Below are 12,233 nucleotides of genomic sequence, written 5' to 3' on the forward strand. Positions count from 1 at the left end.
AAAAGATTGAAACACACATGAATTAATCCAAAAACCAAAAGAAAGACAGCAAACAAACAGGAACAACAACTCTATAAGACCCTCATGACAGGGATAAATTCTCACATTTCAAAAATTAGCCTGAATGTGAATGGACTAAATGCTCCACTGAAAAGACATACGATGGCAAAATGGATAAAATATCATGAAGCAACAATATATTGTCTCCAAGAGACTCATCTCACCAGAAAGGACACTCACAGCCTCAAAGTAAGAAGATGGGAAGCAAAATTTCAGGTGAATGGAACACACAAAAAAGCAAGAGTTGCAATCTTAATTTCAGACAAAATACCCTTTAAACTATCAAAAATTTAAACAGATACAGAAGGTCACTATATAATGATAAAACGTTTAGTCCATCAACAAGAAACATCCATCCTAAACATATATCCACCCAACATAGGAGAACCAACTTTCATAAAGCAGCTTCTAGGCAAACTTTAAAAAGATATTGATTCTAACACTATCATAGCTGGGGACTTTAATACCCTACTCACAACCCTAGACAGATCATCAAGACAAAAAATTAGCAAGGAGATCCAGAACCTCAATGTGACTCTTGACCAAATGGACTTAATTGATACCTACAGAATACTTCACCTAACAATCACAGAATATACATTCTACTCACCACCATATGGAATGTACTCAAAGATTGTCCACATCAAGCATAAACAAATTTCATAAGATTGAAATTTTGCTATGCACCTTCTCAGACCAGGTGGAATAAAAATAAATATCAATACCAAGGTCCCCCCAAAACCACAAATACATGGACACTAAACAGCATGATGGAAATCAAAACATGAAATCAAAACAGGGATTAAAAGATACCTGGAAACAAATGAAAATGAAGAAACATTGTACTCAAATCTCTGGGATACCATGAAAGCAGTAGTAAGAGGGAAATTCATATCTTTACAAATGCACATGAAGAAAATGGAAAGACCACAAGTTAACAGCCTAACAAGTCACCTAAGGAAGATGGAAAAGCAAGACCAACAAAACCCTAACTTCAGCAGAAGAATCCATATCAGCAAAATAAAAGCCCAAATTCGGGACATAGAAGACAAAAAGATAATATAAAAAATCAATGAAACAAAAAGCTGGTTCTTTGAAAGGATAAACAAAATTGATGGTCCCTTAGCTAGACTGACCAAGAAAAAGCCCAAATAAACACAATCGGAAACACAAAAGATGAAGTAACATCTGACCCTGAAGAAATACAAAAGATTATCAAAGACTACTATGTACACTTGTATGGAAACAAACTTGAAAATCTAAAGGAAATGAAGGACTTTCTGATATCACACACCCTCCCCAGGTTGAAACAAAAAGAAATTGAGACCCCAAATAGACCAATAACAATCCATAAAATTGAATATGTCATAAGAAAACTACCTACAAAAAAAAAGCCCTGGACCAGATGGCTTTCCAGCAGAATTCTACAAAACATACAAGGAGGAACTGATACCAATTCTATTGAAAGTATTCCAGGTAATTAAGAAAGATGGAACTCTCCCCAAATCATTTTATGAAGTTGACATTACATTGATACCCAAGCCAGTTAGAGACCTAAATGTAAAACCTCAAACTATGAGAACCTTAGAAAATGCAGGAGACACTCTAATGGAAGTTGGAACTGACAACCAATTCCTGATCAAAACCCCAAGTGCCCATGCCATAAGAGATAAGATAGACAAGCGGAACCTCATCAAAATGACAAGCTTCTGCAAAGCCAACGAAACCATCAAGAGAGTAGGGAGACAACATACAGACTGGGAAAAAATAGTTGCCCACTCCATGTCTGACAAAGGCCTAACATCAAGGATCTACAAGGAACTAAAATGTGCTAAAAAGAAAAAAAACAAACAGCCCCATTACAAAGTGGGTAAAAGATATAAATAAACAGTTCTCAAAAGAAGACATACGAGCAGCCAATAGACACATGAAAAAATGTGCAGTCTCATTAGTCATCAAGGAGATGCAAATTAAAACTACACTGAGATACCACCTAACTCCAGTCAGAATGGCCATCATCAATAACTCAAAAAATAACAGATGTTGGATAAGATGTGGTGAAAGGAAACACTTCTACACAGTTGGTGAGAGTGTAAACTAGTACAACCTCTGTGGAAAACAGTGTGGTGATTCCTAAAAGTTCTAAAAATCAACCTTCCATATGACCCTGCAATCTCCCCTTCTGGGAATATACCCAGAAGAACTCAAAATCACTCTATTAAAAAAATACCTGCACATGTATGTTTCATGCAGCATTGTTCACAATAGCAAGAACATGGAACCAACTGTACTGCCCATCAAAAGAGGACTGGATTTTTTAAAAGTGGTATATATACACAATGGAATATTATGTAGCCATAAAGAAGAACAAAATCATGAACTTTGCAGCAACTTGGATGGACTTAGAGTCTATAATACTGAGTGATTTTTCACAGAAACAAAGAACTGAGTATCACATGTTCTCACTCATAAGTGGACCTTGAACCACCGTAATACTATAAGAAAAGAATTGACATTAGCAGGAAACTGTGGGGCGGGGGGGAGTGGGATTGACAGTAGTCGAAATCTGCCTGGGGAAGGGGGGGCACACCTCATCAACAAGGGTACCTGCACAATGAATATTTGTATACCTAACCCTGAATTGTACCCCACAATTTTAAAATAAAAAAATTTTATTTTACTGTTTTTTGATAGTAAGCAAAAGGTAGTGTAGGACTCTAATCCCTGAGGAAAAATAAACAAGGTAAATGATTTGAATACCATAAATTTATGCCTGCAGGAAATTCCTAAATCATGACACACTGATAGAGATTTCAAATACAACCCAAAAGTCTCAAATTGGGGCTCTTCCCCAAATTTGGGGAGAAAAAAAAGTGAGGGCTAAATACTAGAGGTAGAAAGTCAAACACAGAAAGAGGTTGAGAAATTTACTTAAAAGTCTTCTAGACTCTTGGCTGCTTGCTAAGATGTGGATACACAAGGTAAAATTGTACAGAGTCATGCAAAGAACAAATGACAAGAAAATTTTCTGAAAATTGTAAGTCAGACAATTTTCAGAAGTCAAAACAAACTGAGGAATATTTGAATTTCTACCAGACAGAGTGAGGACATCTTGCTGAATGCAAGGGGCATTCAGTAGAGAACTAAAAAGGATCTTTGCTTAGGACTGGATCTAAACTAGTCCTTCAGTAAAAGCTACTATAGTCATGTCCTTGTAAACCTTCAAGATAAACCTCAAAAAAAACAAGCTACTTCATGAATAACTGCCAGACAAAAATTTTCAAACTCTTTGAAATGATGTAAATACAATATCCAGCACGTAAATAAAAATCAATCGATACAAAAGCTAACTCCTTTTCTACATACCAGTAACAAACAATTAAAATTTTCTTTTTCTTATTTTTCTTTTTTTATTTGAAAGATGTGGGGTACAATTCAGGGTTAGGTATACACATGTTCATTATGCAGGTATCTTGTTGATGAGGTGTGCCCCCCACTTCCCCTGGCAGTTTCCCACTACTTTCCTTTCTTATACTATTATGATAATTGTTCAAGGTTCGCTTATGAGTGAGAACATATGGTACTCTTTTCTTTGTTTCTGCGATAGATCACTGAGTATGAAAGACTCTAAATCCATCCAAGCAGCTGCAAAGTCCGTATGTTTGTCCTTCTTTATGGCTGCATAATATTCCATTGTGTATATGCACACATTTTTTTAATCCACTCCAGTTTGGATGGGCAACACAAATTGTTCCATGTTTTTGCTATCGTGAATAGTGCTGCAATAACTATGCGTGTGCATTTATCTTTTTTGTAGAATGATTTGAGTTCCTCCAGGTTTATTCCCAGCAGGGGGTTGCTGGGTCATATGGAAGATCAATTTCTAGTTCCTTTAGAAATCGCCATACTATTTTTCCAAAGAGGTTGCACTAGTTTGCATTCTACCAGCAGTGTAGAAACATCCCTTTTGCTCCATATCCTTGCATCTATTGTTTGTTTTATTAATGATGACCAGCCACTCTTACTGGGGTTAGGTGGTATCTCAATGTGGTTTTGATTTGCATTTCTCTGATGATTAGTGAAGCTGAGCACTTTTTCAAGTGTCTGTTGGCTGCCCATATATCTTCTTTTGAGAAGTGTCTATTCATATATTTTGCCCACTTTTGAATGGGACTGTTTGTTTTTTTCCTTTCAGCATGTTTGAGTTTCTTGTAGATCCTGGATGTTAGGCCTTTGTCTGATATACAGTTCTTTTTCGCATTCTGTAGGCTGACTCCCTGCTCTCTTGATGGTTTCTTTTGCATTGCAGTAGCTTTTCAGGTTGATAAGGTCCCTCTTGCCTATTTTCTCTCTTATGGCATGGGCACTTGGGATTTTGATCAGGAATTGATTGGCAGTTCCAATTTCCAAAAGGGTTTCTCCTGCATTTTCTAAGGTTCTATAGTTTGAGGTTTTACATTTAGGTCTTTGACCCATTTCAAGTTGATTTTTGTATATAGTGATAGGTAGGGATCCTGTTTCAATCTTCTACATGTGCTCAGCCAGTTTTCCCAGCACCATTTACTAAACAGGTTCTCCTCTCCCCAGTGGTTGTTGTTGGAGGCTTTATTAAAGATGAGTTGGTTGAGTAATTGAGGTTTTGCTTCCAGAATCTCTATTCTGTTCCATTGGTGTGTATGCCCATTCTTGTACCAATATCAGCCTGCTTTGATTATTGTAGCCTTATGGTAAAGTTTGAAGTCTGGAAGAATGATACCTCCTGCTTTGTTTCTTTTGCTAAGGATTGCTTTGGCTATTCGTGTTCACTTAAGTTTCCATATGAATCTCTATATTATCATTTCCAGGTCTGAGAAGAATGATGTTGGTAATTTAATGAGTATTGTAAAGGATTTGTAGATTGTCTTCAGTAGGATGGGCATCTTAACAATGTTGATTCTTCCTATCCATGAGCATGGAATATTTTTCCATTTGTTGTGTCTTCTTGGATTTCCTTGAGCAGCATTTTGTTTCATTGTAAAGGTCTTTCACTTCTTTGGTTAAGAAGATGCCAAGGTATTTCATTTTTTGTGTGGCTTCTGTGAATGGGATTGTGCTTTTCATTGGTTCTCTGCCTGCTTGTTGTTGGTGTATAAGAATGCAACTGACTTTTACACATTTATTTTGTACCCTGAGACTTTACCAGTGTCCTTTATCAGTGCAAGCAGGTTTTTGACAGATTCTCTTGGATTTTCAAGGATCATATCGCTAGCAAAGAGGGATAACTTAACTTACTCTTTTCCTAATAATTAAAAATTTAAATTAAAAAAATCAAATATACCATTGAAAATAGCACCCCAAAATTTCCTAAGTATGAATCCAACAAAATTTAAGAAATACTCTATATTCATAGATTGAAAGATCCAATATTATTAAAATGTCAGTTCTTTTCAACTTGATGTCTAGATTCAACAAAAAGTCATGGCAGGCTATTTTGTAGATGTCAACAAACTGATTCTAAAATGTATTTGGAAAAGCAAAAGGCCAAGAAGAACCAACACAGTATTGAATAAGAAACAAAGTTGAAAGACTCACACTACACTATATGAGAATTAGTATAAAGCTACAGTAATCAATACAGTGTGGTATTGGTCAAATAACAGACATATAGAACCAAATAGAGAGCATGGAAACATAGCCATGCAAATATATTCAACTTTTTTATAAGGTAATTCAAAAGACAAAGGATTGTATTTTCAACAAATGGTGCTGAAACAATTGAACTTCATTTTTTAAAAAAGAACCTTGCCATAAACCTTAAAAATCATACATAAAAATGAACATAAAATGGTTCATAAACCCATATATAAAACATGAACTATAAAAATTCTAGAAGATAACATGGAAAATCTAGATGACCTTGGATTTGGGGGTAAGTTTTTTTATTTAATAACAATAGCACAATCCATGAAAAAAATTGTAAGTTGAAATTTATTAAAATTAAAAGTTTTGCTTAGTTCAGGACACTGCTAAGATAATGAAAAGGCAAGTCACAGACTAGGAAAAAAATATTTGCAAATCACCTGAATTTCAAATAATTTATTCAACATATATAAAGAACTCTTGAAATTCAGCATAAGAAGACAAACAACCCAATTTTAAAAATGAGAAAAAGATCTGAACAGACACCCAATCGAAGAATATATACAGATGGCAAATAAGTACATGAAAAGAGATGTTCAACATCACTTGTCATTAAGGAACTAAACTTAAAACAACAATAAGAGACTATTTACCTACTAGAATGGTTTAAAAAACAACAACTAACAATACCAGTGCTAAGGAGAATATGGAACAGGAACACTCATTCTTTGCTAGAGGGAATGAAAAATGCTATGATCACTTTAAAAGATGGCTTGTCTCAACAAGATTCTTGCAAATCAGATCCAATAACACATTTCAAAAGTCATCCACCATGACCAAGTATGATTCATCCCCAAAATGCAGGGCTGGTTCAACAACTGCAAGGTCATAAATGTAATTAAATACATCAACAGATGTAAAAACAAGAACCACATTATCATATCATTAGATGCAGAAAAAGCTTTTGAGAAAATCCAGCATCACTTCTTGATAAAAACCCTTAAACAACTAGGCACAGAAGAAACATACCTCAAAACAGTAAGCACGATCTATGATAAATCCACAGCCAGCATATTGCTAGACGGACAGAAACAGAAATGAGAACAAAAGGCAAAAGATGAAAAGAATATTGAATGGAACTTCTAGAGATAAAAAAAATAAAGCATCTGGAAAGAAAATATTACTGGACAGAATTAACAGCAGATTTACCCAGCAGAAAGTCTCAATCTTCTTATTTGTATGATAAAGAAATGAATATAAACCTTGCAATGTTGTTGTAAGGACAGAGGGTAATTGAGTTGAATACGCCAAAGAATTAGCACCCTATGCACTTAATAAAAACCTCCAACTCTTTCTGCTCTAAACTGTATTCATTCAACCAATATTTATTAAGCAGCTAGTATGCACCAACTACAATTGCAGATTATAAAAGAATGAACAAGATGCACATAGTCCCTATGCTCACTGAGGTCACAATCCAGTGGGAAGCCATAAACTTTAAAAAGAGGTACTCAAATAAATATTGTGCATGATATCTTTTGTTTTAAAATGTAGCAGACAGGCCAGGTTTGGTGGCTTAGCCTGTAATTCCAGCATGTTGTGATGCCGAGGTGAGTGAATTGCCTGAACCCATGGGCTCGAGTCCAGCCCAGACAACTTGGTGAGACCTCGTCTCTACAATAAATCAAAAATTAGCCAGGTGTGGTGGCACGTGCCTATAGTTCTGGATACTTGGAAGGCTGAGGTGGAAGGATTGCACTCCAGCCTGGATGACAGATTGAGATTCCACCTCAAAAATATAATAATAATAAAAGGTAGCAGACATTGTTAATTGCTTCCCTAAAATCCACTCTTCTCATTCTTCTTGGTATTCAGAACCCTAATTTCCTTCCAAGCAACAATGTGTTGGGCTAAATGAAGTACTTTCCCAGACTCTTCTGCAATAGAGCTAAGTTAAGCACAATAGTTCTGGCCAATTTTAAACACAAAAAGAAGTGGAATGGCGATGGTGGGAGGTATATTCTGTTAAGGTTTTTCTTTCTAGACAAAACAGGATACCCATGGCTGACCCTTCTACCCTTCTTCCCTTCCCTTATTCCACTGAATGCATACGTGATGACTAAAGTTGCAGCAGCCATCTTGCTTCCTTCAGGGAAAGCTAAGAGAATGCAGTGTGACACCACATCTGATGTCCAGTATCTTTTTCTTCTCTGACTTTATGATTATAAGCCCGAGCTCCCTTTGGAAAAGTTTTGTTTGGAAGCCAGGAGCTGAGAAATGAAAAGCTGAGGGAAAGAGGATGAGAGCTAGAAAGCAAGTGAGGAGAGAGATGCTATACCGCATGCTTCTTTCAGTTTAGTTATATGAATTCATTTCTTTTTTTCTCTTTTTAGGCTGATTCACACTCACTTTCTATTACCAGCTGCTAAAGAGTCCAAGTCAATGTAACTAACGCAATTTTAATCTATAATAAGAGTAAAAGGAAAAGATACAGGTGCTATGATAAAGAATAAGAAGGTAGAGAAGACTTCTACAAAAGCAACGTGAAAGAAGAAACCTAACAAATAAATGCATGCCAACCTGAAGAAGAGCTGAAACAAAGGTCTTCCACCTGCCTCCTTCTACTCCATTCTATCACCATTGTGAAAGAAGTGTGCTCTAGACATTGGTGGTTTTCCCGGAAAGGCCCTAGTGAGGGTCTGGGATTAGGCAGATCAGATCCTGAAATGTCCATGGACCCACCCAATAAACCTGGAGGTAAAAGAAAAAGGCAGCCGGGCTCTGTGGCTCAGCCTGTAATCCCGTGCTTTGGGAGGCTGAGGTGAGTGGATTGCCTGAGCCCGCAGGTTCGAGATCCGCCCAGGCAATTTGGCGAGACCTCATCTCTACAATAAATCAAAAATTAGCCGGGCATGGTAGCGCGTGCCTGTAATTCCGGCTACTCGGAAGGCTGAGGTGGAAGGATCACCGGAGCCCAGCAGGTCAAGGCTGCGGTGGCCGGGAGCGGCCACTACACTCCAGTCTGGGCGACAGAGTGAGACTCCAACTCAAAAAAAAAAAAGAAAGAAAGAAAAAGAAAAAGGCAATTCCATTCAATAATAAAATATACTTAAACATTCCACCCCATAATAAAAGTATTTTTCCTTTGCTAACGATAAAGATCTTGAACCTGCTCGCCCCTCAGTCACACACCCTGAGGAGGGAAACTTTCTCTTCCACAAAATCTGCTAAAGTACACAGTATACCTCAAATGTTCTCTCATTTAGAGGGGATTTTGGATAAACATCCAAAGCAACTTCAACAGAAAACCAGCACAGCTGCCTATACTGATCAGCATATCTTCTATTCATAAAAATGGGTATTCAAGGATACCAGATATTTGAAGAAAATCAGTAGCCTGAAAAAGTCATCATAAAAAAATGACTATGGGGGGGAGGAGTTAATGTAAGACAAAAACAACTTTTAAACAATTATACCTACTGTCTTCAGAAAAGTTCAAGTAACAATTATATACATATATAAAAAACCAGCAACTCTGAAAAAAATAAGTAGAAATCTGAGAATAACAATAATCTTGGAGATTAAAAATATGATTGCCAAAAAAAAAAAAAAATTCAGTGTAAGGATAAAATAATAATGAAGCTAGTATTAAAAACCAAATAGTGGTCTGGGAAACAAAGGCAATGAAATCTATATAAACACAAAAGTGGGAAAATTTGAGAGAAAAATTAAGAGATGTTCAATACATAAGCAGAATGTACAATATTCAGCTAACAGACATATATTCAGGTTTGTAGCTGTGCTCAGAAAGGTACATATAAGTGACAACTTGAGCAGGAATTCCGATTCTTTAAGGAAAAAAAAAGTTTTCAAAAAATAAGCAATTTGCATTCATCTAATAGTGCAGTTAAGCCAGGAAATTTTGAGGATCAGTGTGATTCTTTTGTTAAAAAACTAACAACAATTTTTAAAGTAAGTTGTGAAAGAATACTGCAGCCCAAATATGAAGCAAAACAAATTCTAGTATCATTTTAAGTAAATGTAAGCATCATTTATAGTATAAGAAAGGAAATTTTTCCTTCGAGTGGCATAACTTTCATGTCACAAAATTTTCTTTTCTTTTTTTCTAGAGTTTAATTGCACTGCTTGATTTCTTAATAATAACAATAAAATAATAACAAGCCTTTAATAACACTTAGCATATGTTCTTGTCTAAGTTCTTAATATATGTCCTATTCTAGTAAGTGAAGTTCATTTACTGGCAGTTTAATCCTTTCAACAGCCTCACTGTGAGGTTAGGTGACTAGCCTCAAGTCCCACACTGGTTGGTGAACCCTGGTCACCTGGCCCCAGAATCCTTGCTCTCAAACACTTGGCTAAGTCGCTTCTCCTAACACTCTTTGTTAACTTACAACGCTTAGAATCAATCTATTATCCTAAAACCAGAGGGCATAGATTCAATTAGAAAACAATATATAAATTATGTAAAACTTTGTAATGTAGAAATAATGAAGTAAAGTGAGGAGAAGGAGAGGGATGTGTAAGTAAACCATTTTTCTCATTCTCTCATATGAGTAACTTCCTATATAATAGGATTATAATGATAAACTTTCTATATAATAAAATCAACAGTTTTATATATACAACTTAAAATAATAATATTAAAAAATCAGCAGGGAAGAGAGATCATGAACTTAAGCTAAATTCTTCATATTTCATAATAGGTACGATGTTTAATTTTATGTGTATCCAGCAGGCATCATTGCCTAATTTTAATTTTAAGAAATTATATACAACATATAGTAGCTAATAGAAAAACGAAAAATGGAAAAGTTTAAGGTGATACATTAAAAAATGGCAACACAAGCAAATTATGTAGAGCTTTGGGAGGAATATCAGCTAAAAATAGGCAAAGAGAGGAACTGGGGAAACAGAAGACTGTTTTGCATCATTTATATTTTCATTACAATGATCAGATATTATATTGTAAAAAAATAATTCTGCAATATTATTAATAATAGTAATACTTTGTAAAGTAAGGATTGACTGAAGAGGGTATCTTTTAACTCTGGCATGGTAAAAGAAAAAAACAATTACTGCTACTAGACTATAAAATTCAATGGGGTACAAAATGAGAAACAAGGATAATATGTGAACATATTCCAGTACACTCATCTTCTTTACCAATTGTTTACATCATCAATGGCCCATTATTTCATGTAAACTTCCAAAAAGACATTCATTTCATTGACTTGAAACAACTATTGAGTCACACCCACTCCAACTTCCCACCTTGCATATTTCAATTAAAGAAAGACCTGTCTAAATTCACACAATGTTGACTGGAGCTGACACTGCTATCACCTTTTGAGAGAATAATTTTGCAGTCATTATTGAAATGTAACATATGGCTACATTTTAACCTAATAATTTCACTTCTCTGAATCCACCCTGCACAAACACTCTCAAATGCTCAAAGATCCAATTAAGCTATTAGTTTGTATAACAGAGAAAAACTGAAAATTAAAAACAACAAAGTGCACATTGGTAGACTCAGAATATGTTGTTGCCATTTAAAAAAAGAAACACATCTATCTGTACAAAGAAAAGTATCCACGTTTTGTTAAGTGATAAAAAGCAGGATTCAGGATTATAAATTATACAACTTTTATAAAAATACATACGCATATATACATAGGCTTCACATATATAGTGTGTGCGGGCAGTGTGCTTAAGGTATTGTGTGGAAGAGACAGTGTCAGTTTTTACTTCGTGGATTTTTTTATTATTATTGTCACAACCAACGTATGTTGTTCAATACTTTTTTAAAAAATCAGGTCATGTCTCAATTGCCATGTACTGTATCTGGGATGAAAAAAATCCAAAAAGGGAATCACTTAACGTCTTTCCGTTAATTCACTCTCAAAAAAAATAATTCTATATCGTTAAGTAGCACGTGGCAGTCTAGGATTAGCGAAGAGGCTAGTTTCAACGGCCGGATCACTTTTTGGCGAACTAGGGCAAGAAAACGAGGGCGCAGAAAGCAATTAAGGCGGAGTTGCGCCGGGCACCCTCAGCGGCGTGGCGGCCAAGCAGCCGAGGCCCGGGCGCAGGGGGGCCTCGGAGGCGGAGGGGCCGGGGGCGAGGGAGACCAGGCACAAGGACACGGGCCGGTGGGAAAGACACGCGACTGGAAGCGTGCGGTCGAGGCCGGAGGCTCCCAGGACGCAAGGGACGGGACGGCGGCCCAGGAGCCCTGCGTCCACCCAGGGAGCCGGTGGGGAGCGGAGGGAGGCGCGGCTGGCGGCGCAGCTTGTCCGTCAGGGGAGGGTCAGCCCGGGGCGCCCAGGGCACGCGGAGGGACGCGGGCAGAGCGCCCGGGGAAGCGCCGCGGGGCCGCGGGGCCGCGGGGCCACACCGGGGCGGGGCCGGGGCGCAGGCCCAGGCCAGGCTTGCGGGCCGGAGCAGGCGCGGGCTGCCAGTACCTTCCCAGGAGAGCTCGCCTCCCGGCTCCCGCTTCAGGAACTTGTACCAGAACGTGTCCACGCGGCCCG

General features: G+C 37.2%; 1 protein-coding gene across 1 annotated transcript in view; it reads right to left on the reverse strand.

Moving 5' to 3' along the window:
* The window catches only part of EPM2A (EPM2A, laforin glucan phosphatase), a 114,926-nt gene extending 102,699 nt beyond the window's left edge, over window positions 1–12,227 (reverse strand). The window contains exon 1 of the mRNA XM_021708770.1: window positions 12,165–12,227. The gene's annotated coding sequence lies outside the window, so the exon portion shown is untranslated. The remainder of the gene's footprint in view (window positions 1–12,164) is intronic.
* Window positions 12,228–12,233: the final 6 nt, after the last annotated feature.

The sequence above is a fragment of the Carlito syrichta genome, unplaced genomic scaffold, assembly GCF_000164805.1.
Source record: "Carlito syrichta isolate Samal-C Ts95f unplaced genomic scaffold, Tarsius_syrichta-2.0.1 Scaffold147172, whole genome shotgun sequence".
In the NCBI taxonomy this organism is placed as follows: Eukaryota; Metazoa; Chordata; class Mammalia; order Primates; family Tarsiidae; genus Carlito; species Carlito syrichta.